At 45.1% G+C, this 17,459-nt stretch overlaps 1 protein-coding gene across 3 annotated transcripts in view; it reads right to left on the reverse strand.

Annotated features, from left to right (window-relative positions):
• Positions 1–17,459, reverse strand: part of PLEKHA8 (pleckstrin homology domain containing A8) — a 183,260-nt gene that overhangs the window by 165,362 nt on the left and 439 nt on the right. The gene's annotated exons all lie outside the window — the stretch shown is intronic.

Below are 17,459 nucleotides of genomic sequence, written 5' to 3' on the forward strand. Positions count from 1 at the left end.
CAACGCACCCTAACCTCTGGCGGGAAAGGATATAATGCCAATAACATTTTAGAAATTATCAGTTGTTATCGGGGGAAAACCACGCATCATCACACACCTCATTTAATTTCTCAGATTCAGGAAAACTACAGGTAGTTTTTCCTCACCGAACATAATACCCCTTTTTGGTGGTACTCGTATTATCAGAAATGTGTAAAACATTTTTCATTGCCTCAATCATGTAACGTGTGGCCCTACTGGAAGTCATATTTGTCTCTTCACCGTCGACACTGGAGTCAGTATCCGTGTCGGCGTCTATATCTGCCATCTGAGGTAACGGGCGCTTTAGAGCCCCTGACGGCCTATGAGACGTCTGGACAGGCACAAGCTGAGTAGCCGGCTGTCTCATGTCAACCACTGTCTTTTATACAGAGCTGACACTGTCACGTAATTCCTTCCAACAGTTCATCCACTCAGGTGCCGACCCCCTAGGGGGTGACATCACTATTACAGGCAATCTGCTCCGTCTCCACATCATTTTTCTCCTCATACATGTCGACACAAACGTACCGACATACAGCACACACACAGGGAATGCTCTGATAGAGGACAGGACCCCACTAGCCCTTTGGGGAGACAGAGGGAGAGTTTGCCAGCACACACCAAAGCGCTATATATATACAGGGATAACCTTATAGAAGTGTTTTTCCCCTTATAGCTGCTGTATTGTTAATACTGCGCCTAATTAGTGCCCCCCTCTCTTTTTTAACCCTTTCTGTAGTGTAGTGACTGCAGGGGAGAGCCAGGGGAGCTTCCCTCCAACGGAGCTGTGAGGGAAAATGGCGCCAGTGTGCTGAGGAGATAGGCTCCGCCCCTTTTTCGCTGACTTTTCTCCTGCTTTTTTATGGATTCTGGCAGGGGTTAAAATTCATCCATATAGCCCTGGGGGCTATATGTGATGTATTTTCGCCAGCCAAGGTGTTTTTATTGCTGCTCAGGGCGCCCCCCCCTAGCGCCCTGCACCCTCAGTGACCGAAGTGTGCTGAGGAGCAATGGCGCACAGCTGCAGTGCTGTGCGCTACCTTGGTGAAGACAGGATGTCTTCTGCCGCCGATTTTCCGGACCTCTTCTGTCTTCTGGCTCTGTAAGGGGGCCGGCGGCGCGGCTCTGGGACCCATCCATGGCTGGGCCTGTGATCGTCCCTCTGGAGCTAATGTCCAGTAGCCTAAGAAGCCCAATCCACTCTGCACGCAGGTGAGTTCGCTTCTTCTCCCCTTAGTCCCTCGATGCAGTGAGCCTGTTGCCAGCAGGTCTCACTGAAAATAAAAAACCTAAACTAAAACTTTCACTAAGAAGCTCAGGAGAGCCCCTAGTGTGCACCCTTCTCGTTCGGGCACAAAGATCTAACTGAGGCTTGGAGGAGGGTCATAGGGGGAGGAGCCAGTGCACACCAGATAGTCCTAAAGCTTTCTTTAGATGTGCCCAGTCTCCTGCGGAGCCGCTATTCCCCATGGTCCTTACGGAGTCCCCAGCATCCACTTAGGACGTTAGAGAATTTTTTTTAGAAATTAGCAGTTTTTTATCGGGGGAAACCCACGCTTCATCACACACCTCATTTAATTCATCTGATTCAGGAAAAACTACGGGTAGTTTTTTCACACCCCACATAATACCCTTTTTTGTGGTACTTGTAGTATCAGAAATGTTCAAAACCTCCTTCATTGCCGTGATCATGTAACGTGTGGCCCTACTGGAAAATACGTTTGTTTCCTCACCGTCGACACTGGAGTCAGTGTCCGTGTCTGGGTCTGTGTCGACCATCTGAGGTAACGGGCGCTTTAGAGCCCCTGACGGTGTTTGAGACGCCTGTACAGGTATTAACTGATTTGCCGGCTGTCTCATGTCGTCAACAGTCTTTTGTAAAGTGCTGACACTATCACGTAATTCCTTCCATAAGACCATCCAGTCAGGTGTCGACTCCCTAGGGGGTGACATCACTAATACAGGCAATTGCTCCGCCTCCATACCATTTTCCTCCTCATACATGTCGACACAACGTACCGACACACAGCACACACACAGGGAATGCTCTGATAGAGGACAGGACCCCACTAGCCCTTTGGGGAGACAGAGGGAGAGTTTGCCAGCATACACCAGAACGCCATATATATACAGGGATAACCTTATATAAGTGTTTTTCCCTTATATAGCTGCTGTATAGATTTATCTGCCAAATTAGTGCCCCCCCTCTCTTGTTTTACCCTGTTTCTGTAGTGCAGGACTGCAGGGGAGAGTCAGGGAGCTTCCCTCCAACGGAGCTGTGAGGAAAAAATGGCGCCAGTGTGCTGAGGAGATAGGCTCCGCCCCCTTCTCGGCGGCCTTTCTCCCGCTTTTTTAAGGAAAAATTGGCAGGGGTTAAATGCATCCATATAGCCCAGGAGCTATATGTGATGTATTTTTTGCCATATAAGGTGTTTTTATTGCGTCTCAGGGCGCCCCCCCCTAGCGCCCTGCACCCTCAGTGACCGGAGTGTGAAGTGTGCTGAGAGCAATGGCGCACAGCTGCGGTGCTGTGCGCTACCTTATTGAAGACAGGACGTCTTCTGCCGCCGATTTTCCGGACCTCTTCAGTCTTCTGGCTCTGTAAGGGGGCCGGCGGCGCGGCTCTGGGACCCATCCATGGCTGGGCCTGTGATCGTCCCTCTGGAGCTAATGTCCAGTAGCCTAAGAAGCCCAATCCACTCTGCACGCAGGTGAGTTCGCTTCTTCTCCCCTTAGTCCCTCGGTGCAGTGAGCCTGTTGCCAGCAGGTCTCACTGAAAATAAAAAACCTACTTTAAACTTTTACTCTAAGCAGCTCAGGAGAGCCCCTTAGTATGCACCCTTCTCGTTCGGGCACAAAAATCTAACTGAGGCTTGGAGGAGGGTCATAGGGGGAGGAGCCAGTGCACACCAGGTAGTCCTAAAGCTTTTACTTTTGTGCCCAGTCTCCTGCGGAGCCGCTATTCCCCATGGTCCTTTCGGAGTCCCCAGCATCCACTAGGACGTCAGAGAAATATGTTTAATAATACAGCGGCAGCCTCCGGCAGCGGTAGATGCTAGAATCAAGTGGGCTAAGGGACCTTTTCCGTCTGGTGGAGGAGTCACAACACAAGGGGGAGGAGCAAGGCCAGCGGGATAGTTCCTCTACTATCCACGCCACCAACTATTACCTTTAGTAATCAGGTGGCGAGCGGAGCGAGCCACCGAGCCCGAAGCGTGGCGAGCGAAGCGAGCCCGCGAGGGTACTTTTCGGGTACCCTGTTCGCCCATAGCTCCTCCCCCTGGTGACGTGTCTCCTCCCCTAGATACGTCAGAAGGTCCCTTCTCCCACTCCGAAATAGAATCAACCCTCCGGCAGCAGCGGTAACCGTACTTCCCGAGTCCCAGCATTCCCTGGGTCTGACCTGTGACGTGTAGGGTAATGCATGAGTCTGTACCTTCCGCCTCCACTAAAGAGCCGGGAAGCTGCAGCCCAGAAGGAAAACTGCTGCTCGCTGGGCACACTGTATCAGAGGTTCCACACGGCAGCAGCCCGCAGCCGCTGTCCCTGGCCGTGGAGAGTACATTTCCTGGATGATCACAGAGATGATCACACAGTTACTCTGTGATCATTATTGATATTGTAGCAAAGAAAAAAAAAAAAAAAAACCTCAAATTTATATATATATATATATATATATATATATATATATATATATATATATATATATATATATGTACACACACACACACACACACACACACACAGTCCACAATCCGACACTCAAACGCACTCCCATGAATAATTGTCCTCGCTGGGTGCCCTACGCAATACAGCAACAGTAAGTGGGCAAATATAGATCACCGGAATGGCGGCACTCTCCAGACCAAGGAGCTCAATACAGCATCGTGAATCACCCTCTCCTTTAAAAAGGAGAAGGAGGGGGGGGGGGGGGAAGAGGGTCAAAGGGGGTTGCCCCAGAGATATTTGTGTACCGGGCCCCAGGATTTCTGTTGCCGGCCCTGATATTACCTACCAGGAACAATGTAAGCTAGACGTCATAGGGCTAAATAGTCACCACCTACAACTTCGGTATATCATTAACCAAAACATTCTGCAGTGCTGTGTAACAATAAGATACTTGTTATATCCACTAGTGCGATATGTGCTCTTTTTATGTGGTTGAGACGTATTGCTGAGACAGATTGCATGAAAAGTGTCATAGTGTTCACTCTTGGCTGTTTTAGCAGGGCGCCGCGCCATGCCCGTTTTTTAGCAGGCAAAACCCGCCCTGCCCCTTTTGCGGCGCCCTGCTAGAACAGCCGCCCGCTTCCTGCCCTCCCAGCGTGTATAGATGCCGTTTATTGGGAGAGGGCTGGGGGAAGCCCAGCACCGACGGAGGTGCTGGGCACGCTCCCAACAGTGATGTCGCCGGCCACAGACGCTCTCTATAGTAGCGTCTGTGGGCCGCACCGCCCCCTAAAATAATGTAGGCGTGGCCGCGCCCCGTTTTGGAAGCGCGCGCGGCTTCGGCGCGTGTACATTTGCCCCCGGAGTCCGGCGCCCTGCCCCTTTTCACTCCTAGAGTGAACACTAGTGTCACATTGCATGTCATTTTCGTGTGATTGCGATGCGAGGCACGTTCCCATGTGCCTCGCATTGCAGTCGCAGATCACATAGGCTGACCATTATATTTATTTCAATCGCACAGAAATAGGTTTAATAACGTTAGATCGCATGAGATAAATCACATGTAAAAAAAATACACTCAAGTAGCACAGCGCAATCGCAGGGCTCCCGGGAAGCTCCCGGCCGGATTGCAGGAAAAATGGATCCAACTCATGGCTGAGATAAAACTCACTAGTGGGTGGGGGCCTTTAGAGCTACTGGTTACATAGCTTCCAAACCTATTCACACTAAAGGCCCTGCTAACTCTACAGAGGAGGTTCTTACTATTTCATCCTATTAACTATTTATATAAATTAGTATTATATTTCAATTTAAAGTTAGTTACTATGCCATTAAACTTCTTCCAGTACAATTCCCTACAGGGAAATCAGTGGTAGCCTAGGTGATAGCGTCAGAGACATGCACAGTAAAGCTATTAGTTGTAGATTTTTTGTCTGTGCTCGAAGCAACCATAATATAGAGGGATGGGCATAAAGCAATCACAACTGGAGCAAACAAGCAGAAGTCTATTGCTTTTGACACCTATATGTATGCTCAGGCATTAGATACACACATTAATCAAACCAGTGTAGAGGAAGTTCTGACTCAGGTTCCAGATAAACTTTGGACCACAAGTAAAACTGATGTGGAACTTACACCGCTGTCTATACAACTCAAACCCAATATCCAACTTGTGCGTATGTAACATTCTCTTAATCCAGTTCAAACCAATTAAATTGGTAAGCAGATACGAGAATACGTACAGGCTGGAGTATTGAAGCCTTGCCATGGAATACACCTCCTTTCCCAATAAAAAGGAAAACAGAGCCAGGTGAACCAGTATCCTACAGGATGGCTCATGACCTTAGAGAGGTCAATAATTGGATGGTGATAGACCTCCCTATGGTGCCCAATCCTCACACGATGCTTAACCAAATTCCTACTACTGGACTGAATGGTTCACACTCATTGATTTGGCAAATGATTTCTTCTCAGTTCCCCTAACAGAGGACAGCCAACTTATATTGGCCTTCACATACTCAGACAAGCAGTATTGTTGGACTAGATTACAACAGAGCAGAGCTAAGTCACCCTCAGCCTTTTCAGAAGCCATGTCACTAGTCCTTTGAAGAATTGCACCCTTGTAATACAAGCAGAGTGCTCATCCAATATGTAGGTGACCTTTGTTCAAATACTAGAATGTATACAGGACATCATCTCAGTGCTGACATTTTAGCTAACAAAGGATACCAGGAATCCAAACACAAATTGCAGTTGGTACAAACTCTAGTTCAGTTCTTAGGCCATTGTATATCAGCAAGAGTCAAGCACATTACAACTGAAAGGAGAACAGCCATTTCACAGGTGCCACTACCCACAACATTAAAACAACTCATCACATTTCTAGGCTTTATAACCTATTGTAGAGAGTGGATTCCAAATGCATCACATAACCTTCAAGTACTGTATGATGCTTTAAATGAGATTTTAAGCAAGGACATATAGATCTGACAGAGAACCAGTGTCAAACCTTGGAACAACTTAAAAATGATATTCTTAGTGCCCCAGCTATGGCACTCCCTGATCACAGAAAGCCCATTACCCCTTTCTATCATGAAAATTCAGGCCATGCTCAGGGTGTACTCATACAGGAACATGGGTGGAACAAAGACCTCTTGGATACTACTCTATACAGTTAGATCTTGTAATAAGAGAAGAACCCTCATGTGTCCGTGCTGTTGTTCTGCAGCAGTACTTATAGACGTGGCAGAAATTGTCTTAGGGTACCCACTTACAATATAGGTACCACATGCAGTTACTGAACTTCTTAATCAGGCCCAAACCAGACACCTTTCAGCCACCAGGCTTACCAAGTATGAAGTGGCATTACTCACACCATCCAATATCATCATTAAAAGATGTACAGTTTGGCGTCCAAAAAGAGGGGGAATGCGATACGGATAAAGATGACATTGCAGGATATAGCTATAGAGATAGCTGTGGGGTGGGAAACTCAGATAACCCAATTTCTTTCTCTGATGATCATGATTGTCTTGAATTAATGAAACTGGTGGCGTGACGTGCCCCTTCAGAATGCAAACCTTCACTTGTTTATTAATGGGTCATACTATGTGGGAAGTGAACCTCACACAGGTTATGCAGTAACCACAGAAACGGATATCCTTATACAGGAGGCTCTACCACCTTCCAGTTAAGCACAAGAAGCTGAGCTGTAGGCCCTGGCAGCACACCCGAGACAATGCTATTGAAGTAAGAGGCAATGCATTAGCAGACAGGGCAGCAAAGGAGGCCGCCCTAAAGCCACCCCCAGTTAATGTGCTAACAGTATTAGTAGAACTATTTGACCCTAGCTTACTGCAGAAAATGCAAGCGCAATCTACACAGAAGGAAATAGCAGTCTGGAAAAGACTAGAAGCAGAGGAAAAAGAAGGGAGGTGGATGGTGAACCGCCATTGCCGGCCCCACTCACTGTACCCAGTCATGGCCCAAATACTTCATGGGAAAGCGCATAATAAAGAGACATTATGGTTAATACTTTGAACAAACATTTGGTAGCTACTGGGTTCACTCAGGCAGCACAAGCCTATACTTAGCTAAGCGATGCGACCACAATAACTCCAGCGGCGGCAGTGCATACGTAGCTACCGTCTTGCACGTACGTGGCTGCCGAATGCGTTTGTGACACAGTGGTTTGCGAACGTCTCTGCCTGATTAACAGTTAGAGGCGTTTGCGGGGTGGTGACGGAACATTGCTGGGGCAGCGCGGGGAAAATGGGGCCAGGACGGTGGCATTTTCAGGGCGACTGCGTGATGTCACATGCAGTTACTCTGATCTAGAAAAATGGCAGCGGACCTCCTACATACACAGCCTAGCTCGTCCACAGTTGCTGCGACCGCAATTAAATTGTGGTTGCAGCCAATGGGCAGACCATTCTGCAAGTTGGAGCGGCCTTGCCCTGCGGTAGGTGGCCCCTAGCATGCGTATAGAACGGTTAGCAGATTCTACTTTTTAGCAGAATCTGCAATCCATACTGAATATCCTCCATAGACCAAAGTGATAATGCAGGAAAACTGTAATTGTACTGAAGAGTAAAAGGTGTTCCTTCATTATTATGGTACTTTTGGCATTCCCAAAAGAGACCAATTTTTGTTATATTTGGCAACTAAAGTTACTTGGAGAGGCCAATTGCTATTACCTTTCGAAGTGTATTTTGTATGTGGACACAGGCTTACACGACTTTACCTTTCATTGGGGAAGGGAGCTGTACACTGGCCAGGATTGCCCCCACAACCTGGATATAAAAAAGACTATAAGTTTACACAATAGTATATAGATTGTATATATAGTTGTTAAGCTACGAATATGGCTTGTTAAGAGTTGCTAACAATTAAATGTTTTTCTTCCAATGAAAAAAGTGCAGCCAATATCGTTGGTGTGGCTATTCAAGCGACACCTTGGTATAATTAAATCAGTCCTTACTGCATTCATTGCGACTCCAGCAACCATATGTGTAAAGATACCTTTATAAGAGGAATCCACTCCACTTTAGTCTGAGAAAAAAACTACCAAGGTAGGATGGCGCTGACAGGTGTTGTGGATCCTCAAGCTGCTGAATAAGAGGGCTAGTTAGACCCTTATTGTATACAGAGAAGATAAAAACAATTCAGCGCTAAGAACTAGTTAAATGTATAGTGGAAAATTTATTAAGAACATAGGTCGTCAATTTCATACATATTAATATATAATTACTGTTGCAACAGATAATAAAAATATAATAAAGGTACCACAATTAAAAAATAGGGCCAAAATCAACACTGCAAAGTTTTGAAAAAAATTCTTGAAATGCTGGGTGTATTGCAAGAAGCCTTATCCTAGGGAGATTTTTATACGGTGTTACCAGTTCACTGTAGTGAGTCCTCCAGTCGGTTAGCACTCCGTAAAAAGGAGATCCTCTCACTTGATTCAGTTGTCCCGTGCTGGTACTAGTAGGGGAATTGAACCATGGCAAGGTCCTGATGTAGTTGTCTTCCCAAAAATGTCAAGACAACTACATCAGGACCTTGCCATGGTTCAATTCCCCTACTAGTACCAGCACGGGACAACTGAAACAAGTGAGAGGATCTCCTTTTTACGGAGTGCTAACCGACTGGAGGACTCACTACAGTGAACTGGTAACACCGTATAAAAATCTCCCTAGGATAAGGCTTCTTGCAATACACCCAGCATTTCAAGAATTTTTTTCAAAACTTTGCAGTGTTGATTTTGGCCCTATTTTTTAATTGTGGTACCTTTATTATATTTTTATTATCTGTTGCAACAGTAATTATATATTAATATGTATGAAATTGACGACCTATGTTCTTAATAAATTTTCCACTATACATTTAACTAGTTCTTAGCGCTGAATTGTTTTTATCTCCACTTTAGTCTGAGTACGGTACGCAACTTTTTTTGGAGTAGAAATAGAAGGTGATAGAAACACCGATTAGGATCCACCACTTTGGTCGGGGGACAAAACAAGAAGGAGAACTTTTTTAACCAGACTGTTTTACACTTAGGGGGTCATTCAGAGTTGATCGCAGCCAGCAACTTTTTGCTGCTGCTGCGATCAACTAGTACACGCCTATGGGGGAGTGTATTTTAGCTTAGCAGGGTTGCGATCGCTTGTGCAGCCCTGCTAAGCTAAAAAAATTTCAAGCAGAAGTAGACTAGGCCTATATCTACTTACCCTGTGCGATGGATCCAGCGATGATGGGCCCGGCTTTAACGTCACTCCTCCGTCCTCCTGGACATGCCTGCGTTATACTCACCACTCCCCGAAAATGGCTCCAAACGGTCCGGATCCGCCCTGTCACGCCTCCTTCCTGTCAATCTTCTTTGCGGTTGGCTCTGGGACCGCTTCCTTTGTAAGTCGCGACGTAACTCGCCAGGCAATGTCGTGCACGCGCACTGCACCCGCCGCGCATTCCGCACCGCAGCGATAAACCGCTGCGTGCGAACGGGTCGGAATGACCCCCTATATGCATTTCTTTTTTGTCTGTATTTCATAACTGTGAGATTTGTACCACGTGGGACGTCTCATCGAGATCAGCGAAGTCGAAAGGAAGACTCACCAATACGAAAGGCTTTCCAAGCGTACAGGAGAGATGACTTTTTTGAAGACGGACATTGGACTCTATTGTTTATAGTGACATTTTCCTTATTACAGCGAGCGCTACCAGTGAATGTGCCCGAGTTATTGTGCTTATCTGACTTCTCCAAATTCAAGACTTGACACCCATAAACTGTTGATTAAATGCAGTGTTTCCTCCCATTGTATATGTAAGATAGGGATTGATCCCATTCCTATCAATAAGTAACCTAGAGTGCATTACATATGCTCTTACTCCTCACGAATAGTTCCCATAACAGATGGTTTCTTTTTATGTGAATAACAGTAGATAATGGTGGGGTGTGGTGAGGTTAAATGAAAAACAGGGGGTGTAATCCTTATTGGCGCTTCTAGTTGATCGATTGCTGCCTTCTTAATCCCACGATGGACTTATCCCAAGCAGTCCAGAAAATAGAACAAGGAGAGTGGAGGTGGTGTGGGTTAGATGGCGCTATCGCTCAAGCAGTGGTGGTAAAGGTGAGAGTGCTAAATAGATACTTAACTTTGCCGTTTCCGAATGGGCAGTCAGTGATGTTCTGTGTTCAATATTTGTTGAAAAACTCGCCGTATTCAAAGATAGGGGAAATAGAACAGAGATAGACAATGTGTAATATCGTCATAAACAAGGAAAGATGGGTGTAATTTTTCAATGTGGACTGGTGGGCTTCCCTAATCGATGATCAGGGAATTGATGACTTTTTTGAACTTAATTTGATGAGAACACACCTGACTTACACGAAAGACAGGTATAATGAAGCCCATAGAGGTATCTTTTCAAGGTGTGATATTCTCTTTATCTGTGAGTGAATTAGAGTTTGAAATGATGTCTACTAGTGTAAAAAGGAGGCGTACCTAACACTCACGTGAAAGGTAGTAGTTATCCTCATATAGCGGTTTCTTTCGGAGGCTTCGTTCCGAAGGAGTTTTGACCAGGCGGTTGTACTTGCCCAAATATGCAAGAAATTAGAAGAATACACAATGTGCAGTATCGTCGTACTTCAAAGGAAAAGGTATTGTCTTAAACCACTAAGAGCGGTATACCTAAAACTTAATATTGCTATCCTTCTATGAGGGTAATTAAACCATAGGGTTCCTATGGACACACCTGACTCACATAAAGGCAGGTGTCTGAACGTTCATAAAGGTATCTTTCGTAAGATGCTTGATTTTCTATCATTTAAAACAGGATACCCCAAGTTTTTACAAATGGAAGGCGTACCTAACACTCACGTGAGAGGTGGTTGGTGTCCTCATATAAAGGTTTCTTTTAAAAGACCTCGATCCCGAAGTAGTAAAAATAAAAATTAATTTATTCAAAAATATATAACATAAAAAACACTCGTAAATCCAAGCGTCAGAGTCCGGCTCTGATGGAAGTGAGAACCGTCTTGGAACAGTAAGTGGCCAACTTTTTAAGTTCCAAAATAAATAAATGAATATGACAAGGTCCTACCTTCCTTCAGAGTCCAAAAAGATAGATCCGCTGTAGTAGTATCCCCTCTAAGCCCTTAGAGGGGATACTACTACAGCGGATCTGTCTTTTTATTTATTTTGGAACTTAAAAAGTTGGGGTATCCTGTTTTAAATGATAGAAAATCAAGCATCTTACGAAAGATACCTTTATGAACGTTCAGACACCTGCCTTTATGTGAGTTAGGTGTGTCCATAGGAACCCTATGGTTTAATTACCCTCATAGAAGGATAGCAATATTAAGTTTTAGGTATACCGCTCTTAGTGGTTTAAGACAATACCTTTTCCTTTGAAGTACGACGATACTGCACATTGTATATTCTTCTAATTTCTTGCATATTTGGGCAAGTACAACCGCCTGGTCAAAACTCCTTCGGAACGAAGCCTCCGAAAGAAACCGCTATACGAGGATAACTACTACCTTTCACGTGAGTGTTAGGTACGCCTCCTTTTTACACTAGTAGACATCATTTCAAACTCTAATTCACTCACAGATAAAGAGAATATCACACCTTGAAAAGATACCTCTATGGGCTTCATTATACCTGTCTTTCGTGTAAGTCAGGTGTGTTCTCATCAAATTAAGTTCAAAAAAGTCATCAATTCCCTGATCATCGATTAGGGAAGCCCACCAGTCCACATTGAAAAATTACACCCATCTTTCCTTTTTTATGACGATATTACACATTGTCTATCTCTGTTCTATTTCCCCTATCTTTGAATACGGCGAGTTTTTCAACAAATATTGAACACAGAACATCACTGACTGCCCATTCGGAAACGGCAAAGTTAAGTATCTATTTAGCACTCTCACCTTTACCACCACTGCTTGAGCGATAGCGCCATCTAACCCACACCACCTCCACTCTCCTTGTGGTGAGGTTAAAGCCTGGGGGGCACCATCTAATATCAGAGCCAGATTACACATACATATATGATTTGGTGCTGTTTTAACTGTGGAAATGATATTTATAGGTTGTGAGTGTCGTTTTTGTGTTGTTCTGGTCATTTTTATAGTCAAAACTCTGGAGTATATTGGAGTGTGACAGGTGTGGCTCTGCTTCCCCTGCCTGCCCTGTAGTATGTAGATATAATTGGCAACCAGGAGTGACACTAATGGGTCACTATGGGGGGAGGGTGGCTAATCGTTATTGGGAAGGTAGTTTATTTAGAATGTGGTAATTTGAACAAAAAGAGAGGACTGATAGAGTTAAAACTCAGAATGATGGTTTGTTCAAATTTATGCTAACCTGCAGAGCTGGAAATGAGCATTAGCTGTAAGCAAATACTTTCACGTATTTTTTATTGTATTCTCACCAAGAGATTTATAGGCTCTACACACTGGGCGATAATACTCAAAGATATGCGCTCGTTCATCGCTGGTGCCCCGTCGCTTGTGCATGCAGGCCAATATGGACGATCTTGTCCATATTTGCCTGCACTTCGATGGAGGCGGGTGACGGGGGCAGTGAAGAAACTTCACTACCCCTACGTCACTGGCCCCCCGCCGCCGGGTCGCCCGTCGGCCAGCTCGGAGGCGGATCGCTCAATGTGTATGGCCCATTACATATGTCCATTGTTTTGCAGTAACAACATCATTATAATGCATCTGTTACAAGATCACCATCTGCGTCTTCATACAAGAATGAACAACAGGTCTTTAACATCTGCTAAGCTCTAAGAAAGGACTAGAAATCATAATTATTTTCTGATTAATAATTAGGGCAACACTGCCCCTGCTGCTAATACTGACAATGTGTATGTGATTTTAATAATGGGGGTCATTCAGACCCGATTGCACGCTGCCTTTTTTCACAGCCGTGCGATCGGGTTTGAACAGCGCATGCATATGAACCTCAATGCACAGGCACGTCGGCCGCCGGCGACAGGGATAGCCGGGCAGCGACAGAACTAACGAAGAAAGCGATCTCACTGGCGATCGCAAGAAGATTGACAGGCAGAAGGCGCTCGTGGGCGGCAAGTCACCGTTTCCAGGGAGTGTCCGGAAAAACGCAGGCGTGCCTAGCCGTTCGGGAGGAGGATTCCGGACGTAAGCACCGGCCCGGGTCGTCGCAGTGGCTGAGTAAGTCCTAGGCTGTGCAGAAACTGCACAAACTTTTGTTTGTGCATCTCACTGCACAGCCGATCACACCGCTGCACAGCGATTACCCCCTCCTCTGTAGGCAGCAATTACCTGGTCGCAGCAGTGCAAAAACAAAGCCTGCGTGCGACCAGGTCTGAATTAGGCCCAATGTCTTGGCAAAGCTTAACGCATGTCCTGAATATGATCTGATACATGTTTGAGAAGCTTTATAAACCCCTGTGGTTCTAATACACCAGGCATGTCCAAACTGTGGCCCTCCAGCTGTTGAGAAACTACACATCCCAGCATGCCCTGACACAGCTTTAGCATTCCCTGACAGCAAAACTGTGTCAGAGCATGCTGGGATATGTAGTTTCACAACAGCTGGAGGGCCGTAGTTTGGACATGCCTGTAATACACTGTCTGATACACTATTGGTGTGTGTCTATTACTCCCCGGCTGAATTAATGCTTTTCTATCTTTTACAGATAGCCTGGTTGACTTACACTTGCCGTTGTCATCGAGGTTAGCTGGATTTCTATATTGCTGTGAATATACTTTTATAACATCATATAATGTTTGTAAATCTATCTAACAAGCTAATCAATATAATAGCACAAGTTTCATCCGTTTCATGGCCTACAGTACTGAACTAAGCCAGTCAGTCTTCCTAGTTCAGTTTAGAACAGAGAGAGACTGTGTGAAAGAAACTCTTGTTATTGGGGTGGCAAAAATACTTTTCACAAGAAGTGTAGAGGTAACTAAATTACATACAGTTCAGAAAGGGGTATACTTTGCATATTAGCTAACAGAATGGTGTTTATGTTCTATAACATTCACCCAACAGAGAACTGCAGTTTATGTTGCACCAAAACTGTATATTGTATATCCCCCTCCCCCTTTCACCCATAGGGCAACTCTAGAATGCTGTGTAGGTTTCAGGGTAGAAATCAAGAGTCTTGCAAACGAGTAACACAACATAACATGGCCTATTTTGGAGCAGAATCATATGAACCCCTTGACAAAGTCGAAACGCATTGGTGACTCTGAATATACCCCACCCCTAAAGATAAGCAACTTCTTTTGTGATCTTATGTGTCTCTTTTATGCATACTTGTCTACTCTCCCGGAATAGCCGGCAGGCTCACGAAAATCGGGTGACCCTCCTGGCTCCCGGAAAAGCAGGCAAGTCTCCTGATTCCTGTGCTCCCCCCCTGCCCGGCTGCCCACTTAGTGAGTAAAGTGGGCGGTCCGGGCAGTCGATGACGCGATTCTTGTTGAATCGCGTCATCATAGCCACGCCCCCTGCAGTATAATGCCGGTAATAGCGGCATTATGCAGTAGGGGGAGTGGCTTAAATTATGCAATACCTCAGCCACGCCCCCACCACACCCCTGTTCCGCTTCTGCTCTGCCCCCTCTCCTCGTCACTACCCTTCCCCGCCCCCTGCTGGTCCGACCTGGCTGCTCTCTCCCGGAGAGAGCAGCTGAAAAGTCGGTAAGTATGCTTTTATGTCATGTATTTTTTCAGCACTACAAATTGGTTTTAAAAGTTATTTTGTTTTTTATACTTTTTAGAGGGGCTTTTTCTATTGAAATATCCCTTTGACATTTATTAATAGTTTGCTGTCTCTGTTTTAAATAAATGAATGTTTTATACTTTCTTTTACTGACTTTTTATAAACTAATTACACCATAGGTCGCTCTAAATACTCTATCCTCCTTTTATGAAGCACACGTCTGAGGCGATTCACCACCGCCTGTTTATACTTGGGGCTTGAGCAGACACCCCAGTTTTTAAAATTTTGGGGAGTGTCGTGGTTATGTGGTATCTAGAATACTATACCGTGGCGCTGAGGATTTCCCTTGTGTAAGAGATATATATTTTAGTCTTTGATTTCATTCAGTTGATGAAGAAAATATGAAAAAATGCAATATGTTACATTGAACACAACAACAGAAAATACTTTGTCAGAGACTATTCACGAATGGAAGAAGAGGTCTAAATCCATAAAAAACTGGTGTTTTTGGCGGAGAGAGGGCTTCTCCTTATTTAACAAGGCCCAAAGCATGCAAAAGCTATTGATACTTGCTAGTTGTCCAATATTTAACAAGCCCAGTGTCAATAACTGTACCAATGGCTGTCTTCCTACCACTATCTCAGGATGGAGAAAGCAGCAGCGATAGCCACAAAAATGCTTTATAATATAAAGCATTTTCATTAGTTGCTCATTATATTCAGGTTTTTTTTGTTGTTTTTTTTTGAAACAGCACTTGCTGTGGTGCAAGTCAGGCTCCAAGTGCACATGCGTGACTTGCCAATACCAGGCCATTAAATCACAGAGGGGACCTGGACCAGGTGGCAAAGCACGGAGTCATCTTAACACTGCCAGACAAGTGGGTTGCAGATTTGCATTAAAAAACAGCCGCATGCTCGAAAAAAGATGCAGATTCCTGTTTGTATTCAAAGTCGGTTGTATCCAACAGAGAGTGCAGCCACCATCATTATAAGCCCGCATGTGCGTCAGCCCTATCTTTGATGCGCAACATCAGTCTTATATTAGCTGGATCTCATTCTCTAGTTATGCTCATCTCTGACCTACAATTGCGTCTAGCGTATACACACCTACGCCCCATTTATCGTATGTGTAACTGTCAAGCTGCCACCCATTTACACCAACAAGTCATAGCTGCAAACAGAGCTGACTTCTGTGCTACTGTAAATAGACTGCAGATCTGCGTATACATGGCTTGCATGCCCTGGGACACATGCGCAGTGTGAAGGTTAGCAGATACAGCAGCTTAAGGGGGGTACACATGTACCAATGTGTGCTGAGCGTTCTAGCACAGAACGCTCAGCACACAGCGCGATGTGTGCTGAGCGTTTGGAGGACGGGAGGGTGCTCACTTCACCCAGCGGTGAAATGAGCGATCTATCTAGAGTGTACCAATCTAGAGTCAGCGATAGCGCGGTGCATCGCTATAGCTATGAGGCAGATTGCTTAGAATTTAAGCACACATCTTAGCGTGTCAACGTGAGCACTGCACGGCTCAGCTGCTCCAGTGACACTGGAATTCTGACACCTATAGAAGTATCTCTGCAATAACTGATAACAGAAAATGTGTCCCATCCGCATAAATATAGATTGTGAATTTGTGAGCAGGGCCGTCCTACCTCTATGGGGGGAATCCAATTGTTATCGCCCCCCGATCTCTCGTCTGTGACGGGAGATTGCAGGGGCGATATTCCATTTATGCCTTCTATCGCGCTGAACGCACCAATTAGACCCCGGTTGGTGCGAGCTGAATTGTCAGCGCCAGCAGAGTCCGAATGGAGCTACAACTGAATAAATTAGTTCAGCGCCATCTAGTGGCTGCCGGCGGGAATAACATTTTAGTTCCGCTCCATGACTGTTTGTTATTACCCAGTTTTGTTTTATCATGGTTGTTTCCAATTGTAAAGCGCAACGGAATTTGCTGCGCAAGCACAGAGTCATCTTAACTGTTAATAATAAAGAAACTGTTAATAATAAATAAGTAGACCTTTACTTTCAATGGGGCAAGGGACTGATGAGAATAACATGTTCTCTGTGAATGGCTGCATAGAATAATGGTGTCACATAAATAATAATAAATTTAGAGATGAGCGGGTTCGGTTTTACTCGAATTTACCCAAATCTCATCATTGGCTCACGGACGTCACGTGTTTTGGTTAGCCAATCAGAAAAATCCAGAAAAAAAGAACTTGCGATAGTTTTGGCGTTAAGAACCGAGTAAATCCGAACCCATTCATCTCTAATAATAATATCATCAACAACAACACAATGCACAGTCACCGGCTAGGAGAGCGAGCCGTGTCATACGCTTCAGTTCTGTCTATTTTACAGCATTTGTTAAAATTTCTGGAAAGCTGATATGACAGCTGAAGGTACATATGTCAGGCTTGGGAGTGGGCAAGGGACACTGCTGATGGGAAGTCTCAGGGCTGCCTGCCTCCTATACATGAGGTTACCAAGATTATACAGGTAAATACTGTACAAATACTTCATAAAAGTTCCTCAGGA

This window comes from Pseudophryne corroboree, chromosome 5 (assembly GCF_028390025.1).
Source record: "Pseudophryne corroboree isolate aPseCor3 chromosome 5, aPseCor3.hap2, whole genome shotgun sequence".
Classification (NCBI taxonomy): domain Eukaryota; kingdom Metazoa; phylum Chordata; class Amphibia; order Anura; family Myobatrachidae; genus Pseudophryne; species Pseudophryne corroboree.